We start from the raw sequence: 16,696 nt of genomic DNA, 5'->3' as shown, positions 1-16,696 counted from the left end.
GGTCACAGCTACAACAAAAGAAACGTATTTCAACGATAATTATCAACCACGGCGTCAGGCAATTTGGAGGAGTGATTTGGTGTGAGGGTTACAACATTGACCATAGAGAAAATGGATCCTAAGGAAAATAATGTAATGATGCATATGCATGGGCATAGGAAAATGATAATTGATAACGAGCATGTAAGAAAATAATGTTCTAACATTAAAGAATGTAGTGGAAGAGTATATTGCATGTGTTCATCTTCCAATATATATCTACAAGTAAGAGAGAAGTAATGGGTTTTTTTTGGGGAGAGAGAGAGAGAGTGTGTGTGTGTGTGAGTGAGTATGTATGTTTTGATCGATAGATGATATGTGGTGGACTACCTATTTATGATCTTGGCTCAAACTCTAGCTTTTGATCTTATCATTAACTTTCATTTTAGGTAGTTATTGTGAATTTTTCACAATGAAATGAAAGTAGTAAAAGATCAGTGTTTTGCCTTATCCAAATACTCAATGATATAGTTTTGGTCATTGTAGCCAACCAATATATTTATCTTTATTGTCTTGTTAAATGTGTTATCTCTCTAAACAAAATACTACTGGTTGGCATGAGTATCATGTAATACATTCGTTAATTCTTTTGGTTTGTGATATGCATTTTTGTGTTTCGAGGGAAGGAAATCAGTCCTATACCCAAAAATGCATTTTCTTTCTCTTTTAATATCATCACTCTCAAGCACACGATTTTTCTTTGATCTCCCTATTATGTTAAGGGAGCTAAATAAGAGAGGTACCCTTCATCTGTTAATGCACTACTATACTCAATACCTTTAACATTGTCAATAAGGATTAGAGTACATGGAGGTTTTGATTTTCCTCTTGCCATTTAGGCAATGTCAAGAAATCAAAATGAAATGGAAATATCCTTTACTCAATAAATTTTTTGGTAATGATTATTTTAATACCTAAAGCTGATTGATGCAACACATTTCATTACACTGATGAGAGAGAGAGAGAGAGAGAGAGAGAGAGACACTACAACAGAAACGAGGCATAGACGCGTATGTTAGACGCGCAAAGTCGGGCGCGTCTATATGTGCATGTAAAAGAGCGTGTAAATAGACACGAATTTTGCGTCTATATATCCGCGCAAATAGACGCCAATATAGACGCGCCACCAGACGCGCAATTATTTAACCACATAAAATTGGAATTAATATAATTAAAAAACCAAAGTTAATAATTAATTAACCACCTGAAATTGATTCTTGAGCATGCACGTGTGCGCATGATAAAAACCATAGAATTAAGAATACACATTGAATCATTGAATAAAAAAACCAGAGTTAATAATTATTTTTTCATTGCTCTCTAATGAATGGCAGTTCCTCCAGTTGACAAGCCTGATATAAGTAATTAGCGGCAAGCGACAGAAACCTTATTATACAATTAGTAGCAAGCATTGCAATATGTATCTCGTAATTTCTGTACTTGAAGATGATAAAAAATACTTTCTTTTTATTATGGAAAATTTAATTTAGCTTTAAACTTGACTATTGATTCTTGAGTATGCATGTGTGCGCATGATAAAAACCATAGAATTAAGAATACACATTGAATCATTAAGCAAATTAAGTATGTTACAGTGAATGATTCATCTCATCTTCAATGAGATCAGCCCTTGCTAAACTATCTACTTCTAGGTATCCTTCTAAGAATGGCTGATGATAGTCTCAGACAACCAGAAGGTTGCGTTATTAAGGTCCATGTTACAGTTGCGAGTGTAGAATGTTTCTTGGACTTTAGGGTGATAAGATTTGCAGGACGTCCTAGCTATCGAGTTTTGCTAGGTAGGCCTTGGATCTTACGAACAGACAGTCAAGTCGATATACCCGCCGGTCGAGTGGTTCTAGGTAGAGGTGCTAATCGAGTAATAGTCGATGCTTATACTGAGTCTCCTCAAAGTGAGAGAGCTCCTTTATCGTCTACTAAATTAGAGACAGCAGATGATCCATCTGGTAGTGAGACATCATCTAGTGATGAATCTAAAGAGGGGTCCACTACAGAGGATATCTATCAGATAACTCTAAATGAGCTGATAGAGCCACAAGATAGGATAAGAGATGCGGATGTGATTGAGTTAGACCTTGGCACATCGACTGATTCGCGGCCAATTAAATTGGGTTCTATGCTCAGTTCAGCAGAAAGGGAGGACTATGTGTCCTTGATTCAAGAATTCCGTGATATCTTTGCTTGGAGTTATGATGATCTGAGAGGCATTCCTCCCAGCCTGGCTGTTCATACTATTCCTGTAAAAGAAGGCAGTCGTCCTGTGTGTCAGAAGGTAAGGCGTATGCCTTTTGAATTGAGGGACGGGCTGTTTGAAGAGCTATGCTACCAAGAGGTAACGAAACAAATAAGTCTATCCCACTATCAGATGTGTTGCTATATTGCTCAATAACTTCATCAATATCATCGACAATCACATTATTGTCTTCTTCTACATTTCCTTGAACATCCTCACGAGGTTCATCTTGTACTATATCACGCATATCATCCATTATGGTGTCATCATGCACATCATCATTAATTGTTGGATTGTCATCTGCTATCTCCATGTCGGTAATATTACCATATATTGGTTTTGAACGATTAGATATAGGGATGACATACCACCATTGGTTATTGTTTACCATTGGATGATACACAACCTGTATTTGAAAAACAAAAGCAAGAAACTTAAATACTTATTATATTGTGTATATGTATCACATGTATACATATTAAAAAATTAGCTTTTGCATATATACATGCTCGCATTGTTGAGGTAGTACTAATGTGTCATTCTTGTTTTGGTGAAATTTTGTAGAGTCAATGATTACAAAACTACTTGGATGACGTCTGATTGTGCAATGCTCACCATTTGTTATCACTTCTTTAAATCACTTCACATCCAGTACATATATAAAGAATCGTCTGAAGTCAACCTTCAGAATATCTTGGATCAAGCCACAATAACCTTCCATGGTACCATTGGCATCCTCGAAGTGAGTAAGGACACCACAATCTTGGGTATTTCTCTTTTCATCTATACGTTGAGTTCGAAGATGTTTACCCTCACACCAAAGTGCATTGAATAATGTACACTAGTAGTAAAAGATAAAAGATCAAACATGTCAATTATTTATATAAAATATAACTTATAGAAATAAATTAATTAATAGTATGTCTCATCTTTGATAAGCAACCTCGTGCGTATTCCCGCTCTTCTTGAGATATATTAATTTCCTCCTCTTTTTCCATTCTCTCTATTTCCTCATGTAACCAATCTATATCAATATGACGTGGGAGCGCATTTAGATGATCTGAAAATGAGACATTACGTCCATATCTGGTGCTAAATGCTTGTCTTTCGCTTTTTCTTATTGCCCTTTCTTCATTATATAGTGTCACCCATTTGCTCATTACATCACTATTGAGCACACAAAAACTATTTAACTTACGAAGTTCTTCTTTTGTTAGCACTTTACTCATTCCTTTTCCTTGAGGTATTATAGAGGTCATCCTCAAGTCTTCATCATCTTTCCATAGTCGTGGTTGAGAGGGATCCACTTCAGCAAGATATTCAGAGATATAAACAAGGGATGATTACACTAACCATCCCTCAGCCATGCTTCCCTCAGGCCGTGCTTTTTGCCTCACAAAATCTTTCAAGGTTTTCATGAAGCGCTCAAGAAAAAACATCCACCTTGCATGAACTGCCCCACAAAGTGCGATCTCATCAATCAAATGTACGAGTAAATGTAATTGAGTAGTCAAAATGGATCGAGGAAAAATTTCCTCCACCAAACAAACCACCTCAACAGATAATACTCGAGCGTCTTGCAATGTGTTTGGATCAATTTCCTTCGAGCTCACGTATTTGTCAGGATGTATTTGAGAATTGTTTATTTTTGTGTAGAAATTCAAAGATATATAATGAAAAAATACAATGTATACACACCTCACAAGCTCTCCCATCTTGTAAATGATATCATGTACATCTTTGGATACACAATGGGATATGCTAGTAGGAAGTACGAACTGAATGTAAACAATATTCATAGATCAAATGATTAGTTGAGGAAAAAGTCATCATACCCCAAAGTTTACACATAGTTACTCCACTAATTACTATATTCATGGTTCGAGATACCCTTACTTGAATCATTTTGTGCCAATCGTGGGACTTTAAACCAGATAGTTGCTCCACACCTCTTTTCTTTTTCTTTATGAAGGCTCCCTTGAGACATCTCATACATCCTGTGGGTGTTCGAAAGCTACATATTTGTTCCTTCACTATTTTTTCCTCGTTCTTTGACAACATCCAAGGTGCATGGGGTAGCTCAATCTTTCCTCTGGGTCCAATGCATGGCCAGGCTCGTCTCATGCGACCAATGTTACGTAAATCCTCCCTTACATTGACTGAATCACGAGCCCCTATCAAGTGATCCCATAATGTAGATACAACATTTTTGAATATGTGCATGGGGTCCAACAGGTGATTGATCTTGAGTTCAGTCCAATATGGAAGATGAAAAAATATAGAGAACCTAACAAACAAACAATATATTATGTAAACAATTCATCATGCTAAATACTTTAAAGTCAATCGAGAGAAATGTACTTCTTGAGTGGAGGGTGGCTATCGGCATTAATCCATCTCTCCTTCCAATCTCGAATGGTTAGAGATTGTGGAGTCATTCCATTAGTAGGGAGAACATATTTGGGATGGTCAATAGGAAGAAATCGATGATGATTGTCGTAGATAACCTTCTTTAAACGTGCCAGCCTAGAGGAAACTAGAGAGGGACCGCAAATAGGACATGCATGATATCCTGATGTGGTTAAACCTGAACAAACAAGTGAATTAATAAAATGCAATTGATTCAAGTCTTGAATTTCAAATATAGAGTTATATACATGTACCTGAACACTCTCCGTATCTTGGAAAGTTATACATGGTCCACAACAACATGGCCTTCAATGTGAAATCTCTAGAGGATGCAGATGCACTTGTATCTTGCACCTCAATACCTTTCCATAACATTTCTAACTCTTCAATCAAAGGCTCTAAGTAAATGTCCATTCTTTTTACCTTGTGCTTTCCAGGAATCAGAAGGGACAACGTTACATGTCCCTTTTTAATTGCCATGGATGGAGGAATATTATAGTTCACCAAGACCACTGGCCATACACTGTATGATGTGCTTTTGATGCCAAATGGATTGATTCCATCCATACCTAAACCAAATCTCAAATTTCTTGGCTCTTCTTTGAAAACGGGCCACAAATTATCTATATGTTGCCATGCCGGTGTGTCTGCAGGGATCCTCCATTTTCCATCACTTGAACGATGACTAACATGCCATGATATGAGCTTTCCAATAGACTTACACTTGAACATAAGTTTTATACGTGGAACAATCGGAAAATATCGCAAAACCTTACGAGGCACATCCATTGACTTCAGCTCCACTTCATATCTTGATTCGCCACAAACAGGACACTCTCGTGTGAACTCATGAATCCCACGAAACAAGACACAATCATTGACACATGCATGGATCTTGACATAATCGAGGCCTCCCAACGATGTAAAGTAATGTCTTGCTTGCTCTCTCTTAGTTGGCAATTTATTTCCTTTTGGAAGCATTTGTGATAATAACCTACATATATGTTTAAAAGTGAGTTAAAAAACCACCAACATATATTTCTATATGATTTCATAATAGAACAATTAATATTATGATTCATAAGCCAAACTGAATTGATACCTACTTCAATAACGCATCCAAACTGACATTACTCCATCCATAAATTGTTTGCAAGGTAAGTATCTCGAGGGACGCACGAAGAACGGAGTATGTACAACCTTCATACAACGGAGTAGATGATGCTACGTATAGTGGATCATCTGGCTTCGTAGAGTGACCTTCTCCCTGAACCGGTTGCGAAAATAGATGGTATACAATGTTATCCAAAATCTCATCCTCTACGACTTGATGGGGCATTTCATGAGGGCTACTATCATGGTCGTGAGTCTCTACTCTTCTTGAAGACTCTGCCTCCTCGCGTCGACGTTTTGCAGCCACTACAACAAAAAGGCTCCATAGACGCACTTGTAGACGCAATATTTGAATTGTGAAAAAAAAAGTCGGGCACGTTTATTAACGCGTCTATTTTCGTGTCTACAAAATCGCGTCTAAAAGCGCGCTTATAGTCAGAAGTAGACGCACACTTAGACGCACCTATAGACGCGCGTATAAATGCGCTACGTAAATATATAATCATATTTATAAAAAAGTGGATATATTCATATTGTGCATCTATATATGCGTGTATCTACGCGTCTAAAACCGCATTTACTCTGAAAGTTTTTAATGAGAATAGACGCGCATTTATCCTGAAATTTAGATGCACTGATAGACGCGCAAAACAGAGGTATGAAAAAAAAACCAGAGAGCATGTGGCCTTGCAGGCCACATGCTCTCGTGTTTTTTTTTCCCCTATCAACATCAAATTGTATACTTAGGGAAAACAGAGAAAGATTATTTCAAAGATTGGATACTGAAAACAAAACAATGTATGTAGTACACGAAATTTTATATATATAGATGAAACATTTTTACATTATGAGTTCTAGTGCTTGTGACGTCATGATCGCAAGCACTAACTGAAAGTAATACATATCAAAAATGAAAATTACAAGCCAAGGGGAGGCATGCATGCATAGGGCTCCTCTATATCTCCTCAGAAGAGGCATCATCATCGCTACCATCACCGCTGCTTGTGCCGCTGCCGTTGCCGCCACCGCTACTGCTAGTCCCCCCTTCGCTATCCTCAACTGCATCAGGGTTCACCTACACAAAGGATTAAAGTATATAAATACCATTACAAATAATAAATCATATTGATCTATACTTTTCATGTAAAAAATAAAACATACCTCTTCTGGTGGTGGAATCCTCATGGCGCGATTATATTACTCCTCCGTGATGAGTCCCTCCTCGTAGAAATGCTGCCAAGTGAACGCCCGGTTATGACCTCGATGGTAGCCTACCTCTCTAGGAGTAGGCATCCTACCAACGATATGGAACTACAAAACAATTTGAACATACAACGTATTAAAACACACTACATAATGAAGTGAAACAAATTACAAAATTTAATTTAAAAAAAGAAATCAAATAATACTTACAAACTCAGCCTCCCATGACTCCCTGCCACCCGATCCATAATGCGACGATCCCATGGTTGCCATCTGGATACCTCGTGCCTCTGCATGCTGGCGACTTGTCATTTTCTCCATTGCTCTCTTCTTGGCCTCTTTCCACTCCTTGCGGTGGCAATTGGGTGGTTGGCCATATCCAGGGCGCCCCTGCTCTTGTCTCCGCAATGACTCCTTGGCACGCGTCATAAGGTGAGACCTCTTGTTATGAAGCGCATCTCTCACCTTTGACCGTCCCTAATCATCTGAGAATCGTGAATTCTCGGGATTAGGGTACCTTTTATGTATTCCCCGCAGCACCTCTTGCCACAAACCATTTTTTTGGTGCTTGAAGGGAATCATGCAATCTTTGTATGTGGCATGCACGACACTCCTCAAATAGGCTATCACTTCCCTCCCCTCGAAGTCATGCAAGATACCACTAACATCAGTGATAGAGTAGTACATTTGTGGAGGCTCACCTCTCTCATTTTTCAGTGAGGGTGATCGAGAGCCACCACCTAGGCAACCCCCACAAACCCCTCGACCTCCTCGTCCTCCCGCACCACTCTCCCTCCTCCCTCGACGTGCACTACTCTCTACCTCACGCGATACACGTGCCTCTGCAGATGTACGTGCTTCGACCGATCCATGTACATCAGCTGATCCCTGTGTAGGCAAAGATGTGATAGGTGTCCCAGACATCACACTGAAAACCTCATCTGCAGTGGGAGGGCGACCAAGATAATTGGTCATCTCCCCCATGAATTGCTCCTTGTTGAATGGGGTGCTGGAGGATCCAGGATTCCACATCTACACAAGAAAAATCATATTATCCTGTGTAGATAAAACATATTACATACATCGTCTATACTTGCGTCTCTGTGCGCGTCTATACCTGCATCTCTGTGAGCGTCTGTCAGCGCGTGTATCCTCGCGTGTACACGCACCCGCACACGCGCTCAAAGACGCACCCCAGAGAAACATTTTCCGCGTCTATATCTGCGTCTACACTGAGATATAGACGCGCTATCAGACGCGCTTGGTCGGCTGATTTTAACAGACGACCACCATTATTGATTTACAAAATGCAATACATAATGGAATCACAAATCCTAAATACACAGACAGAGTAGAGAGAGGAAGATAGAAAGAAAGAGAGAGAGAGAGAGAGAGAGAGAGAGACTCACCTTGGGTGTTTGGTGTGGCGGGTGGTGGCGCTTCTTCCTTCTCCTTCTTCCTCTCCTTGGCAAGTTACCCTCTCTTGATGCTTGCTTCCTTGCTTGCTGCTTCTTCTTGTTCTCCTCTCTCTTATTCTCTCTTTCTTCCTCTCCTTGGCTTTCCTTTTTCCCTTCTTGTGTGTTTGAAATGAAAGAAGAGGTGAGTCATGAGGAGGTGAGGCATGAAAAGACTAGGTGAGGCATGAAGAGACTGCATGTTGGCTAAACTCAAGCTTCAGAACCGCAAAAAACGTAGGAAAGGAAAGGCGTAGTTTAAAAAGAAATATTTGCGTGTATAAGCGCGTCTATTTGCGCGGATATATAGATGCGAAAGTCGTGTCTATTTACACACACGTTTAGATGCGCCTATAGACGCTGTGATAGACGCGCCCGACTTTGCGCGTCTAACATGCGCGTCTATGCCTCGTTTCTGTTGTAGTGAGCCTTTCGATGCCCGAGAGGGAGCATCTGAGGATGTGGCACCGTATCGTGCTCAACCACAAAAGGGAGTTTCATGTACGTTGATATATATTGAGTAACATAGACTAGCAATCTTAGTGGTAAAAAAAAACAATGAATATCGGTGATTTTTCTCGGTCTCATTCTCCATACAAGCTGAGGTGTGACATTATAATTCGATGTGCTCGAAAAATACACCCTCGACAACGATCACACATGCATTTAATTTTTCGTCATAGCCATGCATCTCGATTATGAAGACGTAATATTTCATCCTCACTTGAGGATGTGCTCGTTGACTCATCAGCATGCACCGCACTAGGTGACGACGACGACATGATTAAACCTAATTCATGACAACATCAAAATATTTGTCATTCATATGCTTACATAAAAACTTCAAGCTAGCGTATTACTTATTCTAAGATCTCAATTTTAAATACACAAAACTCATCATAAATACATTAAAACTTATGATAAGAATTCACTATCAAAACTTATCTTAAAAACAAAAAAATATGATAAAGCCTAAATGAGCGTCTATATCCGTGTTTACATATGCGTCTATATTAGCGTCTATTTGTGCGTCTATGTTCGCGTCTATACTCGCGTTTATATGAACAATAGACGCGCATATACACGCTAAAATAGACGCATACGTCAAAATTCAAACCATACTTAAATCATTTCTTTTCAAACTGCGCCTTTCCTTTCCTGCGTTTTTTGCGGTTCTGAAGCTTGAGTTTAGCCGACATGCAGTCTCTTCATGCCTCACCTCCTCATGACTCACCTCTTCTTTCATTTCAAACACACAAGAAGGGAAAAAGGAAAGCCAAGGAGAGGAAGAAAGAGAGAATAAGAGAGAGGAGAACAAGAAGAAGCAGCAAGCAAGGAAGCAAGCATCAAGGGAGGGTAACTTGCCAAGGAGAGGAAGAAGGAGAAGGAAGAAGCGCCACCACCCGCCACACCAAACACCCAAGGTGAGTCTCTCTCTCTCTCTCTCTCTCTCTCTCTTTCTGTCTCTGCTCTGTCTGTGTATTAGGATTTTTGATTCCATTATGTATTGCATTTTGTAAATCATCAATGGCGGTCGTCGGACTAGAATAAGCCAACTAAGCACATCTGCCAGCGCGTCTACATTTCAGTGTAGATGCAGGTATAGACGCGAAGAAATATTTTCTCTCATAGTGTCTGAGGACGCGTCTCAGAGCGCGTGTGCTGGTGCGTGTGCTCTACAGTCTACACGCGATGATACACGCGCGTGCCAGAGGATTGACCTGAAATATGCGTCTGACAGCGCGTCTATACTGCATCTCAGATGCGAATATAGACGCGTTGGATAGAGGGTTGACTTTAGGAACGCGTCTGAGAGCGCGTCTAACCTGCAATTTAGACGCGGTCATACACGTGCCAGCTCTCTCAGCTCTGATAAAAAACAATATATTTTTGCAATGATGAATGTGACCAATCCCATGTTTGTGTTTATCAGTTTTCTTGTTTATGAGAAGCATTAGCACTTAAGTTTTATGCTCAATGTCTAAAGAAAGCTCTTTGAAAATATTTAGGTATGGATGAAGGTAATATATGATTTTTTGTATGCAAACAAATTTATCTTTTTTCTGTGTTTTTTTTTGCGGATGTCGTATCCTGGTTCATCTAGCAATGACCCGGATTTGGATCGCATGAATGATACATTGGCCTCGTTCGGAAGGGGGGTCAATGTAGTTTTTGGAGGTTTTCCTAATAGGGAAGACTTCATGGGAGAGATGACTAGACACCTTGGCCACTCTCCCACAGCAGACGAGGTGTTCAGCATCATGTCTGGAACACCTCTGACGTCTTTGCCTGGCACTACTTCCCAAACTCCAATTGTAGGTACTCCACATGCAGCACCTGTACGTGCATCGGCTGAAGCACAAGCGTCAGCCGACGCACGTGCATCTGCAGAAGCACGTGCATCTAGTGAGGCAGAGGATAGTCGACAGAGAGGGAGGAGGGAGAGTCGAGGGGGAGGACGAGGCTTGTGTGGGGGTTGCCTAGGAGGTGGCGAGCAATCACCCTCACCAGTAGATCACGTAGAGGAGCCAGTACGCCAGTACTATAGAGTTACAGATACTGGTGGCATCTTCCATGATGATGAAGGAAGGGATGTAATGGCGTACATGAGGAGCGCCGTGCATGCGACGTATAAAGATTGTTTTATCTACTTCAAAAATCAGAAAAGCGGCTTGTGGTAAGAGGTGTTGAGGGCAGTCCATAGGAGGTACCCAAATCCTGAGGGTCAGCGATTCTCGGATGATTGGGGACGCACAAAAGTGAGGGATTTGCTTCACAACAAAAGATCCCACCTCATGACACGCTGTCGTCGCGTTAAGAGTTGAAGGTCTATCACCGGGGCTGTTAGTGTAGAAGAAGAGTTTAGGATTCAAGATTCGGGAAGGGAAAATGGATTGGGGTTTAATAAGATCCGGGATTTAGAAATGACTTTGGTATGGAAGAAGAGTTCAAGCCTTTTCACTATGTACTTAGCATACATGAACAGAAGGAATAAGACTAACTTGATTACATCAAATGCCTCTAGATACGTACATCATATCATAAAGGATATTTCAGATTCTCAATTCATTTATGAATGTCAAATGCAAGCTCTAATGGCATTTATTTCAAGTACATAGATGGATTTCAACCCTTTGGTTCAAGTATATTATTGATAGATTCAAATGCATCCAAGATTTGGGTCAAACATTAGGGCCAAAAACGCTTCAAAAAATACACTTTTATTAATCACGGGATTAAGGAAAGGGCCAAAGAGAGTTCGCCACTTGTGCAAGAATATGGTATTCTTGTCTCCTCTTTTTTAGAGATAGTGGAGTCCATTTCGTGATTCTCTCTTCTTTTTTAGCCAAAACCCCTAAAGTCTGACATGTTTTGGAGTCCCAAAGACGTTATTTACTTACAAATCTGACAAAATACGTGACAGAGATGTGATGAAATTAAGAATGAGTTTTTTGAAAGTCGGGAGATCTTTTTGGCGCCCAATACATACTCATTTGTGTTCTTGGCGCTACTTTTTAGTTCATTCACTCCTCTTTGAGCTTCTTTCTCTGCGCTTTCATTCTTTTCATGGCTTCCTCCAGGCGCCCTTCTTGTTTAATACACTCTTGCACAGTCTATAGCCAGGGAGCAGATGGAAATTTTGAGCCCAAAACTTTTGCTGTAAACGATTGGGTTACCATGCTGCCATCTTGCAAGGGCTCTCATAAGGTGAAAAGAAGAAAACGAGAAGATATAAAACATCACTGGAAGGGGCGTATCATTGCCTTCAAAATTATGCCCGAAGGTTGGTTTGTCAAGGTGCAACATGTTTACATGGCCAAGGATATGCACTTGCCTCCAAACGAACGTGTTCCCCAACAAACACATTGTAAGTTATAAGTTGAATAACGTATATAATTCTTTTCCATTTATGTAAGTTCTAACAAACGGTTCGTCATTGTAGATATCTTTCCGTCAACAAGTATTGAATGGCAACCTGTGGAAAGCCTAAGTGGGACTTTCCATGCCATTCATAAGGTATTGGCAGACATTATTTATGCCGATCAAACTGTGTCTTTTTATAGTGAATGCAAGGTTTTTATATATTATGCACAGTATGTGGTTCCCTCTAAAGCGGATAGGTATGGGAATATCGAAGATTTGCCATTGCCAAGTCTTTCATCTCTAAACTGGGAGATTCCTGACAAGGTAACGGTGCAGAGTTTCAAATTCAAAATATCTCAGGATATTAAAAAGTCCATGACAGCTGGAAGGATCTCAAGAAGAATACGTTTATCATGGTTTATACCCCTCCACATCTTCGTGGCTTGCTTCAAAACAGCAAATTTACAAAGAACGAAGGTATCCTGGCTAAGTAGAAACTTTTCGGAAGAGGATTTGGACAACGCTATAGGGACGCATTGGAAATCTAGAGAGTGCGATCATAAGGGTGATATCTTGAGGTGCAGTGCATGCCCTCAATCCTTGGCTTTGGCTTACAGTATCCCTCGCCAAACTCTTGCTTTGGGCTTTGATTACAGGAGATACAAACTAAGATTGGGTATTTGGGTTCCCTTGGATTCCGATACAGATTACACACCATATAAACTTGCGGTGCACGTTTTGCCGCATGAAGAAGTAAAGAAGGTGAATGTTACTTCCAATTGGAGTCTGAAAGATGTGAGGGATACCTTGGAATTACTAGACAATACATCCCCTAGATATAAGTTCAAAGTGAATGGTGTAACAATTGGTAAAAGAGCCGAGCGCTCTTTCTTTTGTACGAGTTGTTTGTCTCCAACAATTGTGAGTTTTGAGCCTTGAGAATGAAAACTTGGCAGGAATTTATCTTAATAGACTGTCCTTAAGATATTTTTTAATGGGAACTCATAAGGAAGCAAGATGCCTTTCGAATGTGTATAAATAAAATGTACATTACATTCGATTTACAAGTGAAAATTTTCATTACACAATGAGGTACAAAAATTGCATAAAAATGTACAAAGCCAAAATAATAAGGCTCGTGTATGCTTATGTTTGCTATTTTCATTCTTTATCGATTTCTTCAAAGATATTTTTTCTCACAGGGCCTTTCTTTGATTGTTGAAAAAATTTCACCTTTACAGGTAGTCTCTTTTCTTGGGGCTTAAGAGGGGATGGATCAAATTTAAGAGGAGAGAGCATTGGCATTCCTTTTTTCTTAGACTCTGCAGCAGTGGTCCCATTGCCTTTGCCCTTGCCTTTACCATTGCCATTGTCCTTACCCTTTCCCTTGACCTTTCCCTTGCTTGTGCCCTTGGCCATTGAAGTTTTGGGAGGAAGAGGGGAGTCAGGATCATACGGTGTGATTGCCTTGTCCAGAATCAGCTCGATGCATCTCTCCCTTATCCACCAAACATATGATTCGGGATAGTCCTTACACTGTAAGAATAAATATTAAAAGTTAGTGAAAAGAAATGATGATAAGGGTTGCACAAACATCAAATGAAATTAACTTACATTCACTCCTTCTATTTGTAACAACTTTGAATCCACTGTTCTGCAAATGTTTGAGATAACTCTCCATCCACAAGAATGCGCATCGCTTTGCAATGGAACTTCTTGTAGAAGAAAAGTATAGGGCCTTTGAGGATCAGCAAGATCCTCGTATGTTGTATCCAAAAATGTAGAAACGAGTCTACCAGCACTGCAAAAGGAAGCTTTGTAAGTTCAAAATATTCTTTATAAATAAAATCAAAGTAAGTAATTTTCTTTCAACATACATTCGTGCTTGACCATGAACACCGCTGAGAGAATTCATAAAGATAATTTCCCTTGAAAGACAATTAATGTAGATGAGACTCCAATGCCCTTTGCAAATTCATAAAAGAGGTGAGTAGAAGGGTGAAAGCAAATGAATATAAATTTTCCTCTACAGAAAAAGAAAAATACCTTTCTACATAAGGGAAAAAAATGTGGTAATTTGTCACACTATCGAAGCTACGAAAAAATGGTGAAATATTAGAACCAGATTTTGCAAAAAGTTCCACAGAGAGAAGTGGATCAACAATGTATATGGTTCTTCGGATATCGAGAGTGAGCGAGGAGACCAATGCCCTGTAGACAATAGCAAAAGCTATTCAGTACAAATTTCATCCAAAATATACTTGAACCTAAAAGACTTAACTTACGCAAAAAAAAAAAAAAACCTTACCTTATGCAGCAAAAAACCACGGAGTCAGATAGTTGGACATCCCTTTTTTCCAACATGGGCTTGTCCTCGGGAGATATACTAAGATATTCCTCCTCAGGTTCCGCAGAGACATTCACAAGAATCTGCCCATACACTTTGCCCATCCTCTCGCTGTTGACGGGAGCAAGTAATGCGGCTTTCCTCTTGTAAACATCGTCTTCAGTTTCAAGCACCTCCTGATTTTTTTCACTCAAGAAAGCCTCCTGCTGGGTGGCACCCCTTGTAGGGTAAAGGTGAGTAACATCCTCAACATTTAGCTTTTTCTCTTTCCTGGACAATTTTGGGGGAATGTTAAGGATTTCAAAGGCTTTTTGATCATTGGAAGGCAAGGGCCTCAGTACTTTGTCAAACCTATACCTGACTCTGCTGATGATGCTGAAATCTTTATTCATAAGGGTGATCCTATGAGCATGGGCGGCAGCAATGTAAGCGTCGTTCATGAAATCAATAACAAAATCTTCTGCGGCCTCTTGCAGGGCAAGAATGGTTGAGAGTTGCCACTTCTTATTTAGACCAGAGACAGTTGCCACTTGAGACAATCTATCAGAGATCTCTTTAACGACCCTTATAAAAGCAGCTTTTGGAATGACATGCTGTGTAGCCCTCTGGGCTTTCCTTATCTCACTGAAGCATCTCTGCATATAGAAGAACCTAGACTTCCTCTTTCTCTTTTGTGGCTTGGGAGGTTCAGTGGCTTCAACAGATGTAGCCTCAGGTGCCATTGTAGGGAATGAGTCTTTCACAGGGCAAGAATCACCCTTTGCTTCCTCAACTTCAGGAGAAGAAACATTTATAGAAGATGTAAGGCCAACACCAGGTGTAGGGGGGATTTCTGTTGTAAAATGCTCTGGGGCCTGTGATGGACCAGCTTCAGTAAACTTGGAAGAGGGCTCCTCCTCAGATTCATCAAATTTTAACTTTCTTTTACCCCCACTGTCCTTCCCATCCAGATACACTCTTCTTGCAGTTTGCTTTGTCCTTGCCATCCAGAAATGCAAAAATAACAACCAGAAGGACAATTCCAGAAATAGTAAATCACACAGGCTAATTGGCGCGAAAAGGGACGAAATCAGCAATTCCGATACGGCGCGATATGAAGAAAACGAGCACAACGGAACAGCGCCCTCGCTCCGTATTGGACACCAGAATACCGATACGGCGCGATATGGAGGAAACCAAGACTGCGTATGGACGCCCTCGCTCCGTATTGGCAATGCAGCAAGGGTGAGACGGAAATGCTGATACGGCGCGATATGGAGCAAACGAACCCAGCGGATGGACGCCCTCGCTTCGTATTGGCGTCGTCCGTATTGGTGAGACGAATGTGCTGATACGGCGCGATATGCAATAAACGAGAATGGCATTCGGACGCCCTCGCTCCGTATCGGCACACCTCTTTTTTAAAAGCGAATAAGGAACGGAGCCGACAGACCACCGATACAACGTGAGAGTTAAGAAACGGAGAAGACGCAAGTCTTGTATCGCACCGTATCGGCAAGCAAGGCGGGAAGAGCTCGAGAAATGAAAAGTGTACACGTAGGAAAGATCACCACTTATATACCCACGTCAATCATGATACGTGTCGGACACGTGTCCGACGCTGATTGTGCCACGTATCTGCATTTATGGTCCATGTGCTACGTGTCAAATAACGACCGGTCCACTTCTTTGCCACGTGGTTATCGGCCACGTGTTGGCCAACGGCTACTGCCACGTGTCGGAAACCAACGGATACTGCCAGGTGGCATAATTCCGCGCCTACATAAGGGTGTGTTCCTCATCCGTACATTTTTTTTCGGTTTTTCGGGAGCTCTGTTTGTATTGCTAATACGGCGCGAGGGCGACTGTTTGCCTTCTTCGCTTTTCTCTCTTCGCGTCGTTTTGGAGGTTCTGCAGAGTCTTCTTTCGGGTCTCCTCTCAAGCTCATTCTGCCCAAGCTTGTGTGACCACCGTTGTGGCGTTCGCGCTTCTTACTGGAATCACCGATACGGCGCGAGGGGGCCTATCCATCTG

The sequence above is a fragment of the Lygodium microphyllum genome, chromosome 19 (genome assembly GCF_053477565.2).
Source record: "Lygodium microphyllum isolate KBCC chromosome 19, Lygodium_microphyllum_v1.1.10, whole genome shotgun sequence".
NCBI classification, from domain to species: Eukaryota; Viridiplantae; Streptophyta; class Polypodiopsida; order Schizaeales; family Lygodiaceae; genus Lygodium; species Lygodium microphyllum.
Note: the sequence above shows the minus strand (reverse complement) of the source record.